The 27,496-nt window shown below is 39.4% G+C and overlaps 1 long non-coding RNA gene across 2 annotated transcripts; it reads right to left on the bottom strand.

The window, feature by feature from the left end:
* On the bottom strand, positions 1 to 27,236 carry LOC143744659 (uncharacterized). Of its 2 annotated transcripts, none has more exons than XR_013205872.1 (5): positions 27,052 to 27,236; positions 22,294 to 22,351; positions 21,311 to 21,346; positions 13,098 to 13,233; positions 1 to 181 (listed from the first exon to the last, which is right to left on the bottom strand). It is a non-coding gene; the product is annotated as an uncharacterized LOC143744659 (long non-coding RNA). The 2 variants fall into 2 exon arrangements; XR_013205871.1 differs by lacking the exon at positions 27,052 to 27,236 and adding an exon at positions 22,480 to 23,022.
* Between the last annotated feature and the right edge of the window lie 260 nt (positions 27,237 to 27,496).

Genomic DNA, 27,496 nt, shown 5'->3' with positions numbered 1-27,496 from the left:
AGAAAGTGCATTTCAGAAATGTACATAGAAAAAAAAAATACAGTTAGTTAATCATGTAGTAATTTAGGGCATAACATATCGCCGGCGTTGAGTCGTCTCTTCACAGGCGTCGAGTCGTCTCTTCACAGGCATTTAGTCATCTCATCGCAGGTGTTGGGGGATCTGAAGTCTCCGTGAGAGGCTGGGTACAAACTGGAGCTGACGAACACTATTTACCCCGGGACTAGCGTCCCGAGATAACAGCAGAAGAGCAGATGGGAAATAATTAGCATAGCTGCTGTTCATAATATTAATGCATTCAATCTGATTCAACAGTAGTATAAAAGGTAAGCATTATGTGAATGCTTGGCTAAAGAGATGCGTCTTTAATCTAGTTTTAAAGTGGGACAGCGAGTCTGAGCCTCGAACAATATCAGGAAGGCTGTTCCAGAGTTTAGGAGCTAAATGCGAGAACGCCCTCCCTCCTTTAGTGGACTTAGATATCCTAGGAATGACCAGAAGCCTCGAATTTAGTGAGCTTAAAGAACATGATGGATTGTAATGTGATAGAAGGTCCATTAAATACACAGTAGCTAGACCATTTAGGGCTTTATAGGTCAGTAGGAATACTTTGTAATTGATACGGAACTTGATAGGTAACCAGTGTAGAGATGATAAAATTGGTGTTATATGATCACATTTTCTTGACCTAGTAAGAACTCTAACAGCTGCATTTTGTACAAACTGTAGCTTGTTTATTGAGGATGCAGGACAGCCAGCTAATAAAGCATTACAGTAATCTAGTCTCGAGGTCATGAATGCATGAACTAACTTTTCTGCATCAGAAACAGATAGCATGTTACGTAGCTTAGCAATGTTTCTAAGGTGGAAAAAGGCTGTTCTTGTAACATATGAAATATGATTTTCGAAAGGCAAGTTGCGGTCTAGTATAACACCCAGGTCTTTTACTGTAGTGGATAAAGTAACAGGACATCCTTCTAAATTAAAGTTGTATTGTACAAGGTTTTGGGGGTAGTTTTTTGGACCAATAAGTAATACCTCCGTTTTATCTGAATTTAATAGCAGGAAATTACACGTCATCCAGCATTTTATATCTTTGAGACACTCTGTCAATTAAGATGAGTTAGTGTTTTCATCTGGTCGTGATGAAATATATAATTAAGTGTCATCAGCATAACAGTGGAAATTAATTCCATGTTTTCTTATAATATTACCAAGTGGCAGCATATATATTGAGAATAGCAGAGGACCTAACACCGATCCTTGCAGCACTCCATAGTCTACTGACGTTATTTTCGATTTTTCCCCATTTAAACAGACAAAATGATAACTGTCTGATAAGTACGATCTAAACAAGCTTAATGCCTGTCCCTGAACACCAGTGTAGTTTTTTAGTCGATCCAAGAGTATTTTATGATCTATAGCAGGGGTGGCGAACCTGTTCAGCATGATGAGCCAAAAAAAAATCCCTCATCACTGCAAAGAGCCACACAACAGATGTGTCTAACAATAACATTAAAATGTATTACTTTTACAATTACTAATTACATATCACACAATAGTTCATGGATTTAAATTTTTGTCAATGTTTGTCATAGTATCAGCCTACCTAAAAGGTTACATGACTCAGTGGGACACCTGGCACTCCTTGGTTTCCACAATCTTTGTTAAGTCTGGCTTGTATTCAGTTGTGGCTACTCGTAGTAATTCTTTCACATGCGTGTCAGTCAGGACAGAGCGATGCTTTGATTTCACTTGTTACAGTGTTGAAAAAAGTGATTCACACATGTAAGTTGACCCAAACATTGACAATAGTTTGACTGCAGCCTGTTTGACATTGGGATATCTCTCATTGGCACAATCTTCCAAAACTCCACGGTTCCTTCCCTCAGAACACTTTTAAGTCTGTCATCCTCAGAAAGTTCAATCATTTCAAGCTGAGTCGCTGCTTCATCTTCCACTAAAGGGGCTTTTAAACAGTCTGATTCAGCAGTGAATGGGTTGATAAGAAATTAAATTTGTGGTCTTTTTTGGCGTAGGCCGGAGAATCTGTCCTCAAAACTCTGTTCGAGATTTTCAAGCAGTGTTGCATACCGTGCAGTACTCCCGTTTACAACCTCTGCTGCTTGTCCACTTGCCTTCAACAAGGATGGAAAATGTGTTAACTGCCTCTTTTGTAGATGAGTCTTGAACAGCTTGAGTTTGTTGACAAATGTGAAAATACTCTGCACCAGATCAGACACCATCTTTAACTTCCCTTGCAGATCCACATTGAGGCCATTCAGATAATGCAGCGTGTCGACCAAAAAAGCCAAGTCCGAAATCCGATGGGGATCACGTAGCTCAGGATATTCCTTATGTTTCTCTACGAGGAACAGCTTCACTGGATTTAAAAGCTCAAAAAAACGAGAAAGCACATTACCTCTTGAAAGCCATCTTACAGCACAGTGAAGAAGCAGATCAGATGGAAGATCTTCATCAAGCTCAGCAATTCGATTTTTGAACTGCCTGTGATTGAGAGCATGTGTGCGTATAAAATTGACAATTTCCAGCACAGGTTCCATGATGTGATCAAAGTTCAGCTTTTTAGACACCAAGTGCTCTTGGTGGATGATACAGTGAAATGTCCAAAATTCAGGAAACCGTTCATCAGCTTTACACAGCCCTACAAGGCCTTTCCCAGATCCCAACATGGCTGGTGCTCCGTCAGTGGATATTGCTGTTAGCTTTGATAACTGCAGATCTGCTTTCTCAACAACAGCCATCAGTGTCTCTTTTAGGTTGATGCCACGGGTTCTGTCTTTAAGTGGCACAATGTCAAGCAGCTCTTCCTTAATTGTGCAGTCTTCTGACACAAATCGTACAAATATCGCCAACTGTGGCTTATCTTGAACATCGCAAGACTCATCCAAAGCAATGCTGAAATACCGGCACTTCTGAAGATCTGAATATAAATGTCTTTCAACATTTCGTTAATGTCCGATATTCTCTCTTCAACTGTGTGCCGTGACAGCTGAAGTTCCTTTACTGAACGTATCAAATTTTCATTTTCGGGACAAAGAATAGCAACAACATCACTAAGGCACTTTTTAAGAAATTCCCCTTCACGATATGTTTTTTTTGCACGAGCAATGTTCCATACCAGTTGATATGACGCTAATGTCACTGTCTCTGAATGCTTGGTAAATTTCCGAAAAAGCTGACTTTGCTTGACTGTCTGACGTTTCAAAGTGTTTACCTTGTGCTTGCGAAGTTCACTGCCTTTGGGAAATTCCCGGGCCACCGTAGAATGGAGTGATGTGAAATGGCGCTCAAGATTTGAAGCCTTAAAATGCGACAACGACGTCTGGCATATCAAGCAGAATGGTTTTCCATTTCATTCAACAAAAAAATATAAATCCTCCCATTCAGATAAAAATGTTCTGTGCTCATCTTCATATTTGCGCTTAGCTGTATGCTCCTTTGATTTTGCCAGGATAATTCCTACTAACGTACTTCACGTGAACCTGACAGCGGCAGCTCCTGTCAGTCAACAGGCTAGCCACGTTAAATTACGCGAGAGTTGAGGTTCTGTTAAAAATAATTTAAAAAAAAATATGAATAATGTATTATTTTAAAAAGAAAAATAGATGCCTACTTAAAAAAGTTTTAACTTTTAATTTACTCTTTTACTAACTCTTTGAAACTTCTTAAAACAAACTGTCTCAAAACATATAAAATAAATTATTTGCTAAAGTAATGACAAAACTGAGAAATCAGAAACATAATAAGAGCAAGGGTTCAACAATGACAATTATTGTTGAAAACTGTAAAAATATTATTATTTCTCAACTGTCTCAATACAATGTAACTGTCCTCAAAATCTTTTTTATTATTATTATTGTAACAGACTTTGTTGGATTGTACATGACAGAATCCAACAAAGTCTGTTACTATAATACCAGTAATGATGTACTGGCGCTCGTTGTATGTGTGTATGCAATCTATTTTTCCCCTCGGGGCTTGCCGTAGATAGGAATGGGTCGTGCACATTTGGTAATGGATTGTCGCGGGTTTTTGGAGTTAGTGATCTGATGTGTGGTATAATACAGTGGAGAAGAGTTCAAACTGCTATGTTTATTATTTATTGTAACTGCTACCCTTTCACCTTGAAGGTCAAGTTCCCCTGCGGCTATTATTTGAGTTTAGCTTGGCGTGAGACTACTCCAAAGGGGGGGGGGGATATCTTACTCTAGATTACGGGATATTTTAACAAATTTCCGGTATAACTAGTCGATCGCGAGTGGCTCAACAGGTAGATATATAGATAAACTCATCTTTCACTTAAGCTTGAGAAATCGGGGGTGTGGCGTGAGAGCGTGAGAATTGGGTCAATTGCGTGTGTCTCACGCTCAATACGTGACAGTTGGCAGCCCTGCATTCATATTCATTCATTCATTAATGTCACTTGTTTTTAAGTCATCTAAAAAAAAAAAAAATTTAACTCGATTGGGGGGCCCCCTGGTGGTCGCTTAGTTCGCTTATGCCTCGGGCCGGCCCTGGATTACTTACAAAGCACTAAATGGTTTAGCTCCCCTGCACTTGAGCGAGCTCTTAACGCATTATAGACCTTCACATATATTGTGATCTCAAAATTATGGCTGGCGGTAAACACAGATCTACCGACTGCTGGCGGTAGATCCTTTTCCTATTTAGCACCAAAACTTTGGAACAATCTTCCTAACATTGTCCGGGAAGCAGACACAGTTTGTCAGTTCAAATCTAGACTAAAAACACATCTCGTTGGCTTAGCATACACACAACACATTATAGACTTCTATAATTCTATGTTAGGCTGCATAGTTTAGATCAGCCGGGACCGGGAACACTTCCCATAAATGCTGATGTACTTTGTACTTTGTTCCAAAGTTTTGGTGCTAAATAGGAAAAGGATCTACCGCCAGCAGTCGGTAGACAATTCAAAACAAGAAAATTCTGATTTCATGATCAATATACCTGCCAAGAACTGCTGGTGTCTGCCAGCGTTTAAGTCATGCGGATAATGCGGAAGGATGGCGTCTACGCTAATATTAGTCTCTCTGTTTATCCCGAGGTTTCCAGATTTCGGATTTCGGTTTCTAGATCCAGGCCATATCCGGATCTGATGAAGGACCTGCGCCTGGACACGACGACAACACAGTTCTGATGTGTCAACTAGTCTCTCCCCTTTACCTCTGTACTGATAAAACGTTGTCGAGATAATTCCGATTCACGTTGCTACGCGGAAGCGGTAAAAAATTCTCAGAGCCACCAGGCACTGTTTTATGCAAATGAGCGCCAGATCGCATTAAAGGTTTTCTGTTAGAACGGTGTCGTGTTAGTGGCCCTAAGTTAATAACTAATGATCATTGCGACGGAAGTGAATCAATCAAAACTAACTTTAGCTGGACAGTAACTTTATTCTAGAGCTGCTGTAAAGCCAAAACACTATCTGTTACTTTAATTTCCTATTTCCACTGTATAGCTATATGTATAAAAGCGCTATATAAATCAAGGTGACTTGACTTGACTTCTCTGTCTGGCAATCCGATGGACGAGTCTGGGTTTGGCGGTTGCCAGGAGAACGGTACTTGCCTCACTGCATTGTGCAAAGTGTAAAGTTTGGTGGAGGGGGGGTTATGGTGTTGGGTTGTTTTTCAGGGGTTGGGCTTGGCCCCTTAGCTCCAGTGAAAGGAACTCCTAATGCTTCAGCATACCAAGACATTTTGGACAATTTCATGCGCCCAACTTTGTGGGAACAGTTTGTAGATGGCCCCTTTCTGTTCTAACATGACTGCGCACCAGTCCTGACCTCAACCCGATAGAACACCTTTGGGATGAATTAGAGCGGAGACTGTGAGATCTATCACTCTGTCTCCTCTCCACCAATAAGCTGGTGTAATGTGGGTGTTCTGGCCCAATATGGCTGCCGTCACATCATCCAGGGGGATGCTGCACTTTGGTGTCACTTTGGTGACTTTGGGTGTTCCTGTGCACCCAGGAACCCTGCATCTTCCCTTTTTGTAACACATTATTTGCAATTGTGAAGTATTGTTCAAGACATCCCTGAAAAGTAACTCTTATCGCACAACGTTGCCCTGATGCAAGAAAAAGAAAAACTGAATATGTGAACATGCAAAATAAAATAAAAACTCCATAAAACCTGCCAAAAGGCTTCTCTACACCTTCATACACACAAACATATTTTTATGTACAGTTCATGTCATTTTAAATAAGATTACTAAAGCAAATAATCTTGCTTTCAACTCACACCATGTGCTCCTGTGACCATGTGTCAGAAAAGGACGTCCCACCTTCAAATGGTGCTTGATGGTGACTCCCAAACCTTATTGGACTGTTCTTTGATACTTCTTCAAACATTCTAATTGGTTGCAATCATTTAAAGAAAAATGTACAGAACACAGGGTTTAAGGAAACTCTCCGTGCTGTAAAGGGTTAAGAACAGTCATATAGTCATATACAATTCAACATTTAACAATTCATTTTACATTTAGCAAATTTATCAACTTTATGCACAGACAACATGCTTTTTTTTGGATGCTGGTTTGACCTAAATGGGCATGTCAATATGGTCTTTGAGGTAATGGAAAATGCACCAGGAACATGTTGTTAGAGTTCTTATAGTCTCTCTGGTTCATATTGAGCGTTAGATGGTCATTAATGAGGTATCTAATGACAGATGTCTTCCTGACACTGAGTCCCTTTCTGAGTGATAGAAACATGATCCTGATAAGAGGGGAACTCCTGCTAAACAATGAGCTCTTGTATCACACCACCACCGCATTTCTGAAGAAACCACATGGTGTGCTCAAATTAAAATGAAAAATATTTTGTTTTGTCATAGGTTTTTACTGTATATGTCAAATAATGACGTCGGAGTGACATGTTACATTTGTGGAAAATTGTATGTGAATGTTATTTCCCTTAAAACAGTGATGTCAATACAAATCCTATTCCCCTGAGGCATAAACTTCAGATGATTATCTATACTCTGTTACAATGAACACATTTCCTCCCCATATACACATATATATATATATATATATATATATATATATATATATATATATATATATACACACACATCAAGATTTTTTTTATGTTTTTGAAAGAAGCCTTTTATGGTCACCACGCAGCATTTATTTGATCAAAAATACAGTAAAAGCAGTTGTGAAATATTACTACAATTTAAAATAACTTTTCTATTTGAATATATTTAAAAATTGTATTTAGGGCCTACAAAAATGAAATTCCAACATCTTTCATGATCTTGTGTTTAAATTAATATCAAAAAGACACTGGATCTTCAGCATACTGTTCATTTACCTCTTTTTTTCATTAACATCTTTTTTCTTTGCTTGTGGGTGGATATCTTCCAAATACCAGGAAGTTGTAAATCGCTTGATAATAGACACAGACGAAATGGCACCCCAGTGATCTCTAGCAACCATTAGTATAGGTGGTATTTTCTTACATCCAAAGCAAATTCACACCATTTGCCAGAAACATGTCCATGCAATCTTCACCCCAAGATGAATGAGAATATCTGCCCAAAACAAACAACATATCTGCTGTGTTGGGTGAATAATAGGACATGTCACTGAAACTTAAGAGAGGATGAATGATAGACACCAGATAAGTGAATGATGCAAGTCTGCAAAGGTTTCCCATGAATTAAATTAAAGTTCAACAAAGTCCATTATCTGATGATCTGATGGCCTTTGGGTCTATATATAAGAGCCTGCTCTTCAAAAATTAATCTATTTTTGTCCTTAGTTGCAAGGAAAATTAAGTATGAACAGCATGTTATTAGGAGGGGGGGCATTTGCATGCTCATCCGTGTTGTTTTAGTAGCCAACTCAGTGAGAGAATTATGCATTATGCAAATTGGGCACAAATACACAAATACAAAAACAGCACAAAATCATAATCATTTAGTCAACATTTTACATTTCTGCAGCCATAATCAAAAGAGAACGTACACAAACATCTCTTATAAACAAATACATAGGCCTATTTGAGTCACTAAAAATATTGCCTTGAAAGTTTTAATTCTGTTGAAAAGGGCAGCTTTTACTGCTTTTGATTTACATGAAAGAATCAAAATCATATGGGTTTTTAAAAAATCATGACGGTGAATAAATTAAAATTGTATTTTTTTATTTTTGGGTGAACAGTTCTTGAATGACGAATACATGTATTAATGGATGCTGAAAACCATCAAGTTGACATCAAATAGCAACACACAAACAAAACAATCCGTCACCAAGCTCAACTACAAGTGTTGAATTTATCCGCCTGCAGTAAATTAAAAGAGAGATTTACCACCGTCATTACAGCAACTGGCTGGCAAGAAAAGAAAACGTTGTAATACTAGAGGCAGGGCAGTATTATACAGTCGGAGGAAAATAGGAAACATCTTTACAAAATAAGCCTGCAAACAGGAGCAAAGTAAAGGTTAATGCACCTGTTTGCAGATGATCTTAAAAGGGCTATATGTAAGTATTTTTATGTATTAATAGCTTTTTTATTGAAAATGTTTTAATAGCTAGTTTGAAACACAAAAACTTTCAGGGTTGTCCATGAAAGCATGTAGAATGAACGCTCCTCAAATTGCAACTTCAGACAAAACAGCTCAGACGATTTATCATAGTACACAAACTATTCATTGTTTTGAAAATGTGAATTTTAATGTATAACATTGAAATTTCATTACCTTTTGGAAATAAGCTATTAAACAAGTTACAATTTAAGGAGTGTGCACTAATATTTTCAGTCCCATTAATATTTTCAACTTTTCATTTTTTTCCGCGGTGTATCAAGGACACGTCCACAATAGGGGAAATATCATACATATTCAGGTATACTAAACCCACTAGAACAATTTTTCACAGGAACTGCATATTACAAAAATCAAAAGGATGTGATGTTTACGCTTGCTCCAAAGAGCCTCTCATCCTTTGACACATTACATGAATGCTTATACAATGTTCAGGATAATGCTGAAAGAGCTACTATGAAACTGTGTAATGCAAAGAAAAGAAAAGGCATTTATTTAAACTATAGTCTCAAGTTGCCAGATCAAGTATAAAGTCTACGGTCTTAAATACATTATAATCAATATCATAATAGTGTCATTTTAATTAGGCCTACCTCATCTGTCAACATGATGCCGATGAATTGCAAACAAACCAATATCCACAACTGCTGCTTTCTCACCGCTGTCATTTTTTGTTGTGTGTTTATTTTGTTATTGAGAGGAAAGCGCGCAGAACATATTTACATATTCATCTAAATGTCGCTCTCAGCGTGGACAGTGTCTGGATGTTTGTTAACAGTATATCGCTGCAACCAACACTTTTAACTTAACAAAAAAGTACTTGGCCGTGAGTATATTGGGGCATTGAATCCCGTTCAGGCTCTTGTAGCGTGACGTGTGCACAAGTGCGAGCCTGAGCAATAATTACAGGCTGCAGTTCACTTAACGGCCACTGGTGTTGCTAATAGCAAGGGTTTCTGAATTATACATTTATTAGTTAACATTCTGAAAGTAAATAAAATAGTTAACAAACCAGCTTGTTTTTTGCATGTGAGAGTGATCACAAGGCCTTCACTGCCAGCATATTACAGTCGAGTGTCTAAAAAACACTTTAAATACATTTACCTAACTATAATAAGCCGATGGATGGATGGATGGTAACAACCTGTTTGAAAACCGTCACTGTGCAAATATGACAGCTACAGCTGTAATCAAAATTATTCAACCCCCATTTCAAATCAGGTTTACAGGCAAAATTTACAGACTTCCAGATTTTTGCAATGAAAAAATCAAACTAAAGTAATTGAAATAACTCAACATATATACTGATTGGCTTCATCACTTTGTCTCCTCTCCACCAGTAAGCTGGTATGTGGTGGGCGTACTGGTGCAATATGGCTGCCGTCGCATCATCCAGGTGGATGCTGCGCATTGGTGGTGGTTGAGGAGATTTTCCTTTCCATGTAAAGCGCTTTGAGTGTCGAGAAAAGCGCTATATAAATGTAATGAGTTATTATTTATATGTGTGTCCGACATCCGTCACTGCTGCACACAATTCAGGGTAAGGCCAATGGACATGTCCCAATCTTGAAAGTTGAATTCTGAGAAATGCCCAAGTTGCCCAAAGGGCAAACAAACAACTTTTACTTTGATAACCCTATAGAATATGTTACTGTATAAAAGTTCACTGTACTCAACATTTCCAGGTCAACCTTTTGGCAATTAGACTAAAAATTGCAAATTTTTCGAAATTGGATGGATGTTAGTTGGCACCCCTCAATCTCAATGGAATTCCTCAAAACTTTGCAAAAGTCATTTTTATGTTAATTGGAACAAAATGCAATGCCAGCCAAATTTATATTTTGAAATTAAAATTTCCCATTCAAATTTGATGCACCCTAATATACAGTATATATAGTAAAATGAATAAATTAAATAATTTAGACTGAGCATACAGAAATATTTCATTCATAATTAGTCAAGCCATTTAAGTTACAGATGTCATGTCAATAAAACATACCACAATAAAAGAAGTTCGGAAAGACAAAACTTTAAAATGATTTTGAAATTCTAAAATCCACAAAAGCCATGACACTGTAAAGAGAATGTTTCCTTTCCTCTCACTACCTCTCTGGACCTTCCGTGAGAATATGGTTGTTAGGGAGTTGCTAGGGTGGACCAAACACAAGCGATGGCAGTACAGAGACAATAAGAACACAACAGAAACTCTAAATAAGCTTCCATGTCCAGTGACAAAGAGCAATAACAATACAGTTTTGTCTGTCTGACTCACGACATGTACTTTCACATACTTGAACTAAATAGAACACTGCAGCTAATGTGCAAGCTCTCAGCTATTTCTTGCACATTGCATTGCTTTGTTTGCACGGTCACAGTGGCCAGCGCAGAAAAAATTAGATAGAATTGCAGAGAGCAGTAACAGAGGTCACAGGTGTATGTGTGCGTGTGAGCAAACTGTCTCTTCCCCCTCATCTGGCCGATCCAGTTTGGTATGTTCCATTCCCACTGACACCGATTCTATTACATGATTGCATAAGTTAGTGTAAACTACAAAGAACTAAATGTGCTGCCTTGTAAAAACATCCACACACACCCACGCGCGCGCACACACACACACACACACACACACACACACACACACACACACACACACACACACACACACACACACACACACACACACACACACACACACACACACACACACACACACACACACACACACAGCTGTTTTCTCACACATCGGAAAAATCTTTCATCAATGGGAATAAGAGGAAGGTACTTCATGTGCCATTCATATATTCACCTGAATGCTGTTAGTCAGACTGTGGCTGCAGTGCAAATATGGTTTCATTTAAATAAATAGATAATTCACCCAACTTATATTGATTCAAAGCTTTTCCTTTAATTAGGAGGAATCTGGATTTTTTTTCAAAGTACTACATTTAAATAAATGCATTAATTAAAAAAAATGATTACATCAAAATTAAAATATTAAATTATTTTAAAATTAACACATTTAAAAAATATATATAATTGCTTACACAAAATTTCTGAAACTATGGTTCCATTTCTTGAAACTCTACACACAAAAACCACAAAACACGCTCAACACATGCAAAACTTTCAGACATCTCTTGCAAAAGCAAACACTTTGTTAAAAACTATTTTAACTCTTCCAAAAATGGTGCGTTTGCCTAGTAACTCCAAACATAAAATGATTAGCAACATACACACCAAACTAATTAAACTTGTATTTAATATTCAAATGTTTATTAAATATATTTTAAAAATATATTAATTAGGGAAGAAATACAACAAAATACATTAATTCTTATTAAAATTATTACTAATTTGACTAAAATAAATTCATGGTGTTTTGTCATTTTGAACCTTGACAGCATCTTGCCACCATTCAAATTCTTTGAAAGGACAGAAATATGAGGGTGAACTTTCTGCTTAATGTAAATCATACAGGTTTGGAACAGCTTTCTGCATGATAATTAGCATGAATAGTACATAGCTGTCTAATCTTTTCTAGTTTAAGAAAGTTTGTATAAACACAGGCCTGCAGTGGAAGGAAGTAGTGTGTGTGCAGTGCTTCAGACGGTCATGGCACATCAAAGTGCAGCGAGACACATATAATCCAGATTGACAGGCCAGCCATTCTCCTTTTCAGATTACCTGTGGCAACACCTCTCCTTTCTTGCTCATTGAAGCAACAAAGCAACCAAATACAACCCCTATAGCAACCGTTACGGTGGTGACCAACCTTAAACATGCACGCTGTCAATAATTCAAGGATGTACTGCACTGAAATATATAGGGCAAAATAAATATATATGGCAAAAAAGGAGAAGTACAGTTACATGTTTATTGTACTATGCAAAAAAAAAATGCATAGAAAAACAAAAAGCTAACAGGAAAAAAACATACATTGACAACAACATATTTAATAAATAATAAAACAATACATTTTGTTTTGGCATGTGTTCCTGTTTGTTTGTATGTCCTCACATGTTTTACATGTTATATTGCATTATCACAAATAAAACAATTGACAAATCACAATATGCTTGCAAAATATTTAACAAACCTTTTTTCTACCAAAATATTAAGCAGCATAGCTGCTTTTATAACATTGATAATAATAAGAAATGTTTCTTGAGTACTAAATCAGCATATTAGAATGATTTCTGAAGGATCATGTAACACTGAAGACTGGAGTAATGATAATCTTACTTACAATCTTAGTAGTTTTTAGACCACAATATTGTTTTACATCACTATATTTTTTTGTTTATGACTATCAACTTTCTGCAGATTAGTTTCATTAAATGTTGTTGTTTTTTCCACTGAGGAGGAATTTTAAAATGTTGATAAATTAACATACATTTGATTCCTTATGATACAATGCCTTTAAAGCTTGAAATCACATCTATTCTGTGTTTTATAGAAAACATAATGCAATGAGGCCTTGTAAAATGATAAAACTCACAAATCACATCCATGTGTTTGTGTGTAGAGGATTCGTGATGAGGTGAATTCGGGTTTCTGTTTTTTGGGGCCGCTGTGGGGCAGCTTCTGTTCCACTGAGACCTTTTCATTTCACAACAGAAGGACTGGACTGCAGTCTACAGTGACAAAACAAATGACCAATCTAATTAGAGAAATATCAGAATTAATAGAGCATATTACTTTTGGAGGACTCGGGAATGCAAAAACCCAAACAAAAGGGTCATGGTCCAGTAATTATTTCCTCTCTTCTATTTTAAAAACATGGGGCAATGACATTATCTAACCATAAAAGTATTAAATATTCTTTGATCATTCACATGAAACCTGCTAAGTGATATAATAAATAACAAATAAAATAAACCACTGGGGGAAAAACAGATAGGCCTACAAATTATACAAAAAAAATATTATATATAAAATCATAAAGTTAGGGGTGGATATGATTTTATGTTTTTGAAATAGGTTTCTTATTAAGCTCACTAAAAATTATTTTGATATAAATTATAATGTAATTCGAAACATGATCCTTGAGAAATCATTCTAATATGCTGATTTCAAGAAACATTTCTTATTATTATCAATGTTGAAATCCGTAGTGCTGCTTGATATTGGAAACATATTCCTTGTATATATACAATATATATTCCTTGATGAATAGAACATTTTTAAAAAAGCCAATAGTGTTTATTATGATATCATATATAAACACTATTTCAAATAAATGCTGTACTATTGAAATTCTTATTCACACACACACACTTTTTTTTATTTTTTAATCACACTCGATAAATTAAGCATAGAGAGATGATTCTCACAAAACTGTATTTTCTGCAAGCTTTTTTCATGGTTGTTTTAGGTGTCTTTCCAAAAAAGGACACGTTAATAACCAAATTATATAAGGATTCATATAATTAATAAATGTATGCACTTAAGCACCCATGAAAACAAAAAACATTACAGATATTTTTTTTTCTGAATTTATCGTGTAGAGTAGGCTATGTGTAGCCTACAGTGCAACAGCAAAGCTTGTTTACATTTTATACAACATGGAGATGCCAAAAACCTACTTGGTTACGTACGTAACCTCGGTTCTCTCTAGAAGAGGGAAACGAGTATTGCGTAAGTTGCTTACGCTACGTGTAAAGTAATCTTTTCTCGAGATATTGAAGCCAAAAATTATCCTTAATTTTGTATTTATTGTTAACGCAGTGCAGCAGCTAGCAGACCTAGTGCAGGCTATCTAGCGTGCTCATTGGTTGCTCTGCGGCAACTGCAGCAGCCTATCGTTGAGCCTGGCGTGAAGTCGCGTCCTCTACGCGTCACAGCCCGCCAGAATGGGGGTGGCTTAGTGTATATAAGTTAGGCTGATAGGTTGCAACTCTGGTTTTCATCGACTGATCGAAAACGCTCGTGGCACCAGCACGGCCGGTTATGCGATACTCGTTCCCTCTTCTAGAGAGAACCAAGGTTACGTACATAACCGAGTACGTTCTCTTACAAAAGGTTCTCTCGTATTGCGTAAGTTGCTTACGCTACGGGAACCCCTTGTCAACACCGTGTGCGCCAGTATCCACTTCATGATTCCCAGGGAGTCCCGGGGGAACATAGATAAGTGGTAATCAGGTGGCCAGCAATGCGGGCCAGCACACTGTTCATTAGCACCCACAAGGAATACAGAGCGGCATTGCCTGACTACCATATCAACCATATAGTTCAGTTCAGGAGAGCTAAGTCACGTGAGAGTAGTCTGTGCACAATCAGATCTGGGCAGAACGTACATCTCACTTACACTGACAGAAGTCTAGCCTGCAAGGAGGGGACTTCCAGTTTATAATACCTGAAAAATGTGGACGGGGAGGCCCAGCCCGCCACCTCACAAATGTCGTGAATGGAAATCCGGCTGGACCAAGCCCACGACGAGGCCACACCTCTAGTGGAATGAGCCCTGATGCCCAAAGGGCACTGCAGACCTTTAGACACATAAGCACTGCTATAGCGTCCATATAATGTCCACTATCCATCTGGATAGAGCCGAAACAAAGAGCTGCTCCGAGCGCCTGAAGGGGGCGGAGCGCGTAATGTAAGCCCTCAGCGCCCTGACAGGGCAGAGGAGACTAACATCGCTCTCACTATCGGAAGCAGGCAGAGCCGATAGAGAAATGACCTGCGCTCTGAAGGGAGTGCCCAACACCTTAGGAACATAAGCCATGTCTCGGTTTGAGGATGACTTTAGAGTCATTCGGTCCAAACTCAAGACACGCAGCGCTAACGGATAGTGTGTGTAAATCCCCCACGCGTTTTACTGATGACAGAGCTGTCAGAAAAATGGTTTTGAGCGAGAGGTACTTGAGGTCCACAGAGTCTAGCGGTTCGAAGGGGTATGCTTTCAGGGCCTCTAGGACCAAAGAAAGATCCCATATAGGAACCGACGGGGGTCGTGGGGGGTTCATCCTTCTGGCTCCCCGAAGGAAGCGGATGACCAGCTTGTTCCTTCCCAATGACTGGCTGTGCGTTGATTCAGCGAATGCTGCAACTACCGCCAGATAAACTTTAAGCGTGATGGGGGACCTGCCCCTGTCCAGTAGCTCTTGAAGGAAACTAAGCAACCACGATACCCCACATGTCCGTGGGTCCAGATTTCTATCGGCACACCATTTGGAGAACACAGACCATTTAGACGCATAGAGCCGCCTCGTAGAGGAAGCTCTGGATTGCGCAATCATGTTCATCACTCCTTCTGGCAAGACAATGGGTATCCGTTGATCAACCATACGTGCAGAGACCAGCGCTCTGGATGGGGATGCCAGATTGAGCCGCAGGCTTGAGAGAGTAGATCTCTCCTCACTGGAATCGGCCACAGGGCTATGCGTGACAGCCGCGTCAGCTCTGGGAACCAGACTTGGTTCTCCCATCGCGGGGGTACCAGGAGCACCGAGTGGCGTGCTTCCCTGATCCTCTTGATTACCTGTGGTAACAGAGAGGCCGGAGGAAAAGCATAGAGTGGGAGGCTGGGCCAGATTTGGGCCAGCGCGTCCTCGTCCTTTGAAAAGAATATTGGGCAGTGAGCGTTGTCTTTTGACGCAAACAGGTTGACTTCCACTTTGCCGAAGAGGTGCCACAGTAACTGGACCGTTTGGGGATTCAGGGACCATTCCCCTGGGGGAATGTTGTTCCTGGACAGTTTGTTTGGGCCATCGTTCAGATGGCCTGGCAGATGTGCGGCTCTCAGCGAGCACAGAAAGTGCTGGGACCAAACAAGGAGGCGTTCCATCAGATCGCAGAAATTCCTAGATCTGCTCCACCCTGACGGTTCACGTAAGACACCACAGACATGTTGTCTGATCCGACTAGAATGTGGTGGTCTCGTATGAGCAGGAGAAAGTGCTTCAGCTCGTTCTCAACCGATATCATCTCCAGACAGTTTATGTGAAGGCATTTCTCTCGGTCTATCCACAGGCCAAAGACCGGTCTGCCCTCGAAGAGACCATCATCACCCCCCGCTGGTATTAGTCGGCCGCTAACTAGGGTTGCAGAGCTGAGACGCAGCTTTGAGTCACTCTGATTCGTCTGCAGCCGAGAACCCAAGCTCGATGAGGCACTCAAGCATTCAACCAGCGTTGTAGCGGGCGCATGCGCAGTAGGCCCAGCTGAAGCACTGCTGCAGCTGAGGCCATACAGCCCAGCATTCTCTGAAACATTTTTAGAGAAGCGATGCTGCCCTTCTGGAAAGACGCGGCCAGGTGTCGAACACGGCGTGCGCGTGCTTTGTCGATAACCGGGCCGTCATAGCCACAGAGTCCAGTTCTATTCCCAGAAAGGAAACTGACTGACTGGGCAGTAATGAGCTCTTGGTCCAGTTGACCATGAGACCCAGGCTTTCCAGATGGCAGAGGAGCACTGTTCTGTGAGATAAAAGTTCTATCTCTGACTGTGCCAGAATCAGCCAATCATCCAAATAGTTCAGAATCTGCATGCCCTGATTTCTCAGGGGAGCGAGAGCGGCGTCCATGCAGTCCGTAAATGTACGGGGTGCTAAAGACAGGCCGAACGGGAGGACGGTGTATTGATATACCTGACCGTCGAAGGCAAATCTCAAGAATGGCCTGTGACGGGGTATTATCTGAATCTGAAAATAATCATCTTTTAGATTGAGAGATATAAACCAGTCCCTCGGGCGAATTTGCGCGAGGATTTGTCTGGTCGTCATCATTTTGAACGGTCTTCTCATGAGAGCTTTGTTCAAATGTCTCAGATCTAAGATAGGTCTTAGAGCTCCGTCCTTCTTGGGTACGAGAAAATAGCGGCTGTAAAAGCCTGACTCGCTCAGAGAAGGAGGTACTCGTTCTATAGCCCCTTTGCACAGCAGTTTGGCTATTTCTGCGCGGACTAGATGCGCTACTTCAGCTTTCACTTTCGTCTCGGTCTGTGCTCGAAAGCAAGGGGGACGACGAGCGAACTGTAGTGAATAGCCCTGTCTTATTGTGCTTAGCACCCATTCCGACACCCCTGGAATAGCTTCCCATGCTTTCACATGCATAGCTAGGGGCAGAATGGACTCCGGGACCCGATCGCCGCACTTGGTGGGCTCGGGAGACTGAACCAGAGGTGTGGGTGGGCGCGGCGCTCTGCTTGAATACGGCGGCTCGCTGACAGCGGTAGCTGGCTGTTTCATATGTGACGTCCCGATTGCTTGTGATAGCTTTGTGATATGCGAGCGGCGCCCGGGGCAAAAAGTTTGTTAGTAAGCCTGAGCGCTCGTGAGCGGGCACGTAACTTACATTCATAACCTGACCAATATGAGGCTGCTTTGGCCGTGCAACAGAGTGGGCAGACAGTAGGCGTGGGCACGTGGTTGTGGGCACGTTTCCTACATCTAACACTCGAGCGGCATTTGCCAGCTTTAAGAGAGTGGGGTCTGTGAAAGCGAGAGACACGGGTATAGTGCTTGTGTGTAGGGGTGAACACTGAGATGTGGGCACCTTTTCTGCACGTATGACACCATCGGCCTGAGCCGGATAACCAGATTGCTATCCTTCTTTGTGATGCGCGAGCAGCGCCGGGCATTTATTAGTAAGCGTGAGCGCTCATAAGCGGGCACGTAACTTACATTCATAGCCATGGGCAGAATAGCCTCCGGGTTCCGATCGCCACACTTCGCCCCCGCCCTCGGTGCCTGAATACGGCGGCTCGCTGACAGCGATGGCTGGCTGTTTCACATGTGGCGGGAAAGTTTTGAGATAACTTTGTAATGCGCGAGCAGCGCCGGGCGTTTACTAGCAAGCGTGAGCGCTCGTAAGCGGGCACGTAACTTACATTTGTAACCTGACCGATATGAGGCTGTTTTGGTCGTGTGGCAGAGAGTAGGCGTGAGCACAGAGTTGTGGGCACATTTCCTACATCTAGCACTCAAGCGGCATTTGACAGCTTTATGAGAGTGGGCTCTGTGAGTGTGAGAGATGAAGTGCGGTGGCTTCTCTCAGGATCAAGCGATGCGAAGAGCTTCGCTGAAGAGATGAAAAAAAAAATAAAGCGCCCTCATTGGGTGTGACATCACGCCAGGCTCAACGATAGGCTGCTGCAGTTGCCGCAGAGCAACCAATGAGCACGCTAGATAGCCTGCTCTAAGTCTGCTAGCTGCTGCACTGCGTTGACAAAAATACAAAATAAAGGATAATTTTTGGCTTCAATATCTCGAGAAAAGATGACTTTACCCGTAGCGTGAGCAACTTACGCAATACGAGAAAATCTCTCGTAAGAGAACTAAAAACAACGTGAATATTGTGACGTGTAGCTACAGAAATGTCTTTGTGCACAAATACAATGTGTGAGCAGTGCATCAAGAGCACACATTCACGTGTTGTTTTCGCATCAATATAACGCACTCACTCGTGCTTACTTTACGACTCCTGTAGGCCTACGTCTACACAATCATCTTTTCCTTGATTACAATTCACATCCATCATAACTTTACAAAAGAATAGCGAGACGCTGGTTTGCTTTATCTTGCCGAGAAACGTCCCAGGAAACATTCGGACATTTAATGACCTTTGAAAAAGACGGCCCTCCAATGCGTCCCGTCATGGTTGAAAAATAGTTCCAAAATAAAAATTGAACCGACGTCTTTGACGTTATGTTCTGTGTAACATATATTTTTTAAACGATTTATGCCGTTTTACTGCGACTATTTTTTGGCCAGGAACACGACGTTGACGTCGGACCAATGTTTGATGGGGTAGTTTGCTATAGCGATCATCTCCCCATACAGCTGTGGGATGTTTTGATGTTCCATTCCAACGCTGCTCGCGCTCTTCAGAAACAATCACAGCATACAAATGACAGAGCTCGAAACATACACTGGAATGAACAATTCACTGAAAACGCAACGCGAGTCTAATCTCTGCCATCTCTCATGTAATCACCCTGGTTTTCTTTACATTGGTGCTGTTTTGGACTGATTGTTTGAATAAATTCACTTAAGCCTGGGACACACATAACGACTTGCGTTGAGTCGCGTTCAGTCGTGCTCACAGTCAGTGTTTAAAATCTGCTCCAGTCGTTGGAAAAAGTCTGTACATTTGTTCAGTTAAGTCTTAGAATGTTTCAGCTAGTCGTTAAAGGGTTAGTTCACCCAAAAATGAAAATTCTGTAAGAATTTACTCACCCTCATTTTGTTCCAACCCCGTAAGACCTTCGTTCATCTTCGGAACACGAATTAAGATATTTTTGATGAAATCTGAGTGCTGGATCACTCCTCCATAGGCTTCTTGAGGGATTGAACTTGCAAGCCCCGAAAAGTTATTACAGACATCGTTAAAATAGTCCAAATGACTACAGTGGCTCAATCTTAAGTTTATCAAACGACGAGAATACTTTTTGTGCGCAAAAAAAACAAAAATAACAACTTTATTTCAACTATTAATTTCCTTCACTGTGGGCCTCGAGTCAGTTCACTAGTGTAAAAGCGTAGAGTTTCTGTTGTTGTACGTCACACGCATCAACCACATGACCAGCGTCGGCCAATAGTGAGCCTACGTGTTACGTAGCTCTACGCTATTACACTAAGTTAACTGACTAGAGGCCAACAGAGCAGGAAATGAATAGTTGAAATAAAGTCGTTATTTTTGTTTGTTTTTGCGCACAAAAAGTATTCTCGTCGCTTGATAAACTTAAGATTGAGCCACTCTAGTCACTTGGACTATTTTAACGATGTCTTTAATAACTTTTCGAGTTATTAAAAAATTATCTGATTGCAAATTGAAATTTCCGCGTACCATGATTACAGGTGCTTGCACCATTGTAGATGCTCAGTGTGATTACACACACATACACAGTATATGAATGAAATCTAGAAGCCTGCAAATCCACTAGTTGCCATCCAACACCACACGAGTATTTTACCTTTATCCCAATAAGACATCTGGCTGTTTATCACATGCTCTGAAATCCTGCACGTCTGCAACGGGTTTAGATGAAGGTCACTGTCCTTCTGTGCATATCATCTTTGGCATCTACTGTAATATTCATATTCACCGATTTCAGCATAAGCGCTCATGACATTCCTGCCATGTTATGGCAACAGTGTGAGATGGTCTTGGTTGAGCAGTCTGGCTCCTGCTGTTAGAGGAGATTCATGTTTCCTTAACAGCTCAGTTGGACATGAGAAAGATTTTACAGCCAGTGAAGCCGAACACTCATTAGTGCCTGTGTGTGCAGGTATATCAGTTCAGCTGCTGTGAATCTCATCAACACAAACACAGGTCCAGATAGAATCAGTGCACTTGTTTCATATTTTCAGCTGTGATTTTGAAGGAAAACTTGTGGAATGGATAAGCAGAGGTGCAAAGAGTAGGCCTATACCCGAAAACCATACTTAAGTAAAAGTAGACATACAGCTAAAAAGACTGCATTACAAGTCACAAGTCACAAATTCTAATACGACTTGAGTAAAAGTCTTAAAGACCTGGTTTCACAGACAGGGTTTAAATTAAGCCAGGATTAGAGCTTAGTTCGATTGGGACATTTAAGTAGCTTTTATAAACCTGCTTTAGAAAAAAAAAAACAACATTACTTTAGTTGCTTTCAGTTAAAACAGCTCAAACTTGCATTTTAGTATAGGACAAGGCTTGAGCATTGTCTGTGAAACCGGGGGTTAGAGTATCTGATTTTAACAGTACTTAAGTATTTTAGTCTTACCTAATGTAGGCTCAAAGATGCACTAGTCCACAAAGCCTAAGAGACATGCCAGTGAAAAACAAGAAACAGTTGATTTGTGAAGCCCGAATAAAACTGAACACCTCAATATTGCAATAGCTACCTATAAATCAAGGTCAACAAAACAGTCTCTTAAATGTCAACAAACACGTGTCTCAGTTAACCTGAAGTGCTCAAAATGGCCATAAGTAAACCAATATCCTTTCAAAAAAATATAACAGAAAAATAAAATAATGTTAAAAAAATAACTAAGCCTACTTATTTAATGCAATTTAATGAAAATTGATTCCATGCAAGGATTGTAAAACCTGACTCGATATGCGCCATCAGATCAAGTCTTTAACCATTTAATCCATTCTCCAAAAACTTAAAATTCACATCAAAATATTTATACTGCCAAAAGTGAAATGCTTCCAAAATGCTCACCAGGGCTGCATTTATTTGATCAAAATTACAGTAAAAATAGTAATATTGTTAAATATTATTACAATTTAAATAACTGATTTCTATTTGACTGTATTTTAGAAAAAATAGAAAAGAACCACCGCTCATCCGTCAAAAATGTCTTGTAGAGAGGTGCTGCTACATTAAATCATCAGGAATTGTAAAAATCAATTTTAATAGCAAGCTTTCGGTCTTCCGACCTTAGGTCGGAAGACCGAAAGCTTGCTATTAAAATTGATTTTGCACAGTGTTTTGAGTGTGCGGCTGCTGTATTTTTACAAATTTGACTGTATTTTAAAATGTTATTTATTCCTGGGATGGTAAAGCTGAATCTGGAAATACCAACAATTTGTTGGTACCTGTACATGATTTTGTCTATTCTGATGTCCTCCTGTAAAACTGTACATTCTTTACCTTGGAGCCAGATTGTATGGGTGGAGAGGAAGTGGCTTGTTTGTTTGGGATGGCGTGGACTCGTGCCAACAGGTTTTAGCATGTGTACGTGCGATTTCAGCACTCACCTTGCATTGTTCTTACAGGCTGTTGGAGGGGTACCACCCGCATGATTGTACCATAAACCTGGAGATACAAACACAATAAAACGGACAAGAGCAGCAACAACAACAACGTTAACAACTGTTTTACACACAAAGGTCTGTGGAATTCTTAGTATGCATAACAAAGGTGATGAAACCTCTAAAGCTTACCACTTATTCTGGTGAAATAAAGAATGATGTATTAATTACAAAAAAAAAGTCCAGAGGAAATGATACAAATTCCTCCCTGAAACAATACTGTGAGGGCAGGCAGAGCCTCAGATATTACTAGCTGCAGGGAATATTCAGCATGTAGCCGTGTCTTGCCAAGAGGGGATTTTTCTTACTCCTCCCCACTCTGTGCAATGTCACGCAAGTTCCTTGAAACAAAAGCTAGACAGAAATAACGAGAAAAGAAACGCTAGAAAAACAGAATTCATGCCAGTGCAGAAATAATTACAATGTTGAATAGTCACATCTCTGCCCTCTCTGCACGCGACGGACAGTCTTGTCTACGTAATGCTCTGGTACTTTATAAGATTGATCTGTTGAAGTATTTTCCATGGGACAGCTTGTGTATGTGCGTGTTATATTTACTTCTTTAAAATAAAATAAAATAAAATAAAATAAAATAAAATAATCATTCAATAATCACATATGTTGTGTTCCATGGAAAGCAAGTCATAGGTTTGGAACACTAAAAAAGAAAAAAAAAAAAAATCACAGAACATATTTTGTGTTCCATGGAAAGAAAGTCATAGGCTTGGAACACTGAACAAAATAATAATAAAAAATAATAAATAAATAAATAATAATAAAATAAATAAATAAGTATTAAAACATAATTAATAAAAAAATAAACTGATTATAACAAAACTATAAATGACAACATAAAACAGCTAAGAAAGAAAAAAAAAACCTGCACATAATTTGTAAAAAATGCATCGCTTAATTTATTATTTTCGCAATGCACGGTAGGAACCTAAGTGCCTGCATAGTACCATGGGCTGTCTGATCTGTAATTTTTCAATTAATATTAATAAACTTATAATAAAAAATACTACTGTAAAAAACCTTGTCAAAGTATGGCAACTAGTACAAAAAAAAAAAGTGTATTCCAAGAATATGTGGAGGATTAATTTGGTCACTTCCCCATTTCACGGTGACTGGATTTCCTAGAATTATGTTTTAGAAGCTCTTCGTGACAAAAATAAAAAACACTTTGATGGTGTGTCTTCCGTCTTAGAGGCCTTGCGTGAGACTGCAGGCTGATGTCACTCATGCATGACCGTCTGTCATCATTAACTGCTAATGAAAACACTGCCGTCATGTCTTTTGGTGGGGAGACAGAACATCTCTTTGAGCACTGGATGACCTTTGACCTCTTCCAAGGGGGCTGGATAAAATAGAGAAGGTAAAGAGTTGAAGTCCACTGACACGTAAAAACTCCGTTTGTTCAGGCTGGATCACAATAGGATTAGCATTTGGCAACTCAACAGAGCTTGATATGAATGGCAAAACAGGTGTAAGGAACTGTTTGTTAAGCAAAAGAATTAATGGGATATTTCACCCATACACTATTTACCCTCATGTCGTTCCAAAATGTCCATAGACTTCGTCAACCAAACACAAAATGAGTAGTAATTTACACTGTATGGAAAAAGATGCAAAGAAAGTTAATTGAGACTGAGGGGCCGTTTACACAATAACGGAAAACTTTTTATGCGTTTTGTACGGTGGCCGAGAGAGCTCAACCTGCTGCAACCTAAAGAAGATGCATGCAAATAGAAAAAAACGCATGCAAATAGAAAAAAAACACCACCAAATTAAAAAAAACATCTTCATCAGTTTCACAACACACGTGCTCCAAATACTCACAGCACAACCAAATACAGAAAAGCGCTGCAAAAGCTCACAACACAAGCAAATACAGAAACGCGCTGCAAAAGTTCACAACGTTTGAATATATGTGCGCAGGTTTGTAATTCCTTACAAACCATGCCTAAACAAACTACTTGTCTTGTCTATAAATTATGATGCAGAATTTTATTTTATCTTATCACTTTGGGTAGGTACGCGAACCGAAAAATTCCACAACGCTTTATCTGTAGAGTGGTATAGGGATCCTCCATAGGGAGAGGCTAGTTGGCACTTCAGCACTGCATTGTCATCAGGTCCAGGCGAAAGTCCTTCGTCAGATCTGGAAACGGCCTGGATCCGGCAGGCTGCGGGAAAACCTCGGGATAAACAAAGACACTAAAATTAGCGTAGATGCCATTCTTCTTATGATGTAACGAGTACATTAGGATTTAAGGGAAGTGTTCCCAGTTCCGGCTGACCTAATCTAAGCAGCCTAATATTGAATTATAGAAGTCTATAGAGTGTTATGTGAATGCTAGGTCAAAGAGATGTGTTTTTAGTAGAGGTGGGCATAGATTAATTTTTTTAATCTAGATTAATCTCACTGGAATCTTGGAATTAATCTAGATTAAAATGGCTCATTTGAATTCTGCCGAAGGCATTCAGAATATGTGTGCTACCCAAATAATGACTAAAAGTAAGTCTTTGAGAATAGTTCGCCTCGCGTAGGGATGTGAATTTCTGCCAAAAATGCCATTCGACAATAGAGGAGCAAAAGTCGAATATCGGTCAAAAAAATTTGTAAAATAAATAAATAAAAACGCACAATTACAATGACAGAAAGGGAGGCCAATTTCATCTTTAGCGATTTGTCATCAAACAAACTGTTTATTAATTGAACAAGTAACATGTTTTCGTCGTTTTTTTTTTACATAATTGGAAGAAGAAAAAAACAATAAGCACGACGTAGCTACAGTCCGTTTTTGCATCGCCAAACCAGATGCTCGTTAGATCAAAAAATAATGTCATGTCATAATGATTTTATGTGAACCTGCCTTTACCGGCAATAGCCCCCTCCTTTTTAAACAAATTAGTTTCAATCAATGTAAACTATTCGTGTGACTATGCCCCTGCCCAATACACACACATTACCGCGGGATGGCGGGTGTTCATTTCATAAACTGCAACGTTACACAATGGTAGCTTATTTATTTGGTATCCTATAAATTAATAAATTAATGTATATCTCCAACTGATAATGTCATACTTTTTAGTAGTGCTATCGTGGTGTAATAATCTGTTTGGTTGTAAAATGTATTACCTGAATGAAATGAAATCGAATGTATCGTCCTGTGGAATCATTCATTCACAGACAGCTTACGAAGATGTTCAACTAATAAAGATCTTCATCGCTGGCAAAAATATGATGCATTTGCAGATTTGCTTTCACTAGACTAAACTGTAGCTCTTGATGTTCTTAAATCTTCCTGTTACGACTCCGTGTCGAGTGTAACAGGAACGCGCTTCAGAGTTCAGACGATTCAGTGCGTGAGGAACTGAACAGAACTGATTCGCGAACCGATTTAGACCGATCTGCCAACTTGTTTGATGAAGTCTTTGAACAGAATCGACCCAAAAGAGTGATTAATTTGTAAATTGAGCATCGCTCATGCCCATAAAAAAGATACAGCGCGCTTGGAAACTCATTTGACAACATGTAAAAAGTAACGAGAGGAACGATCAACGTAACATGTAAAAGTATAGGCCTACACCTTGTGTCCCTGACAGGAAAATACCCTGCTGCGCGATTTGCGCGAAAATATAACGATATTCGAAAAAGCTATTTTATGATCCCAACCCAACTTTGAGAATAGATTAACGGCGATATTTTTTTTATCGCCCGATAAGAGTCTCACGTTAACGCAGCACGTTAACGCCGATAACGGCCCACCACTAGTTTTTAGTCTAGATTTGAACTGACAGACTGTGTCTGCTTCCCGGACAATGTTAGGACGATTGTTCCAAAGTTTTGGTGCTTAATAGGAAAAGGATCTACTGCCAGCAGTCGATTTAGATATTCTAATCAACATTATCAACAACAGAAAAATAAACCTGCAAATAATTAAAAAAATTCAACCGGTTAATTTATTCATGCCACAGTGGATGCTGGGAACATAGTACGTTGGGCTTTCTGGTCTGTAGATTCCCAATTAAAAAAATTAAACAAACAAATAAAAATAATTAATAAATAAATAAACAATAAAATAAAAAACTCTCATGGTGAATTAGAAACCAACAGAAACCAACACTGGACAGTCACAAGGCTCTAGTTCTCATATTTGGTTTGGGGAACTTATGTAGACAACATATAAACAGAAAAATAAAAAGACTTTTCAAAACTATTATAACAAATTAAAAATAATTTTTACATGTACACAAGACTACCATCAAATAATCAATATTGGGGAGACAAAAGTTAATATTTTAGTAATCTGCAATTGAAAACTCTAATCTAAGTACTATAAAAATTATACAGTGGTTACAGCCCTGTATATAAAGTATTGGAAATTTTAGTCAATCTCAAAATCACAAACTCACCAGATTCACATAAGTGTTGTTTTTGTAGTATAGATTCAGACCCACTAAATTACTGTTTAACATCAAAGATATTGTCAATGCAATACACTTACTAATGATTTCTCAAAAAGTACATATTCACATATTAATGAGCAATAATGTAGTCCCTGCAAATCTGGATTATTTTATACTCACAACTTACTGTACTGATTTTTCAAAGCATACATTGCTACTGTACATGTGTTGTCAAATTAAAAAACTGAAAATAGTGTGGATGTAAGCGCAGTCATGCGGCTGATCACGTACCACCATGTCGCTTCCTGCACATTCTCCCCAAAGAGCCCATTTTTAGATGTCGGCTGCAAACGTTTCTTCCACAAAAAGGGAAAGGAGAGAAAAGAAACAAAAAGAATGTAAATCTGACATGGGTGACAGTTCAAAATTCTGGGGAAAAAATGCCCTCCTAGTGTCAGGAAGAGGGAGACGCCTTCACGGACTAGTGACTCGCTTTGGCAAGGGCCTCCGCAACAGTTGGCTAGACAAAAAAAGCTGCGCAGCCTGATGGAAGCTGTACCTCAATTGGTTGTTAATTTGTGGGGTCGTTAGGATACTTCGAAGACTCATTAGCATTGTTTGCCTTTTCAATCGTTTTAGTATGTTTTTGAGCTTCTGTAGGGGGAGGAAAGAAAGGGTTTTTATCATTTTCCTGGGAAACTGAAGGTTGAGTAGAGTGTGGCGTCATGAGGGTCAT

Source organism: Siphateles boraxobius, unplaced genomic scaffold, assembly GCF_051911475.1.
Source record: "Siphateles boraxobius isolate OS27281-9 unplaced genomic scaffold, OSU_SipBor_1 20, whole genome shotgun sequence".
NCBI classification, from domain to species: Eukaryota; Metazoa; Chordata; class Actinopteri; order Cypriniformes; family Leuciscidae; genus Siphateles; species Siphateles boraxobius.
Note: the sequence above shows the minus strand (reverse complement) of the source record. Positions and strands in the feature narration are given on the sequence as shown.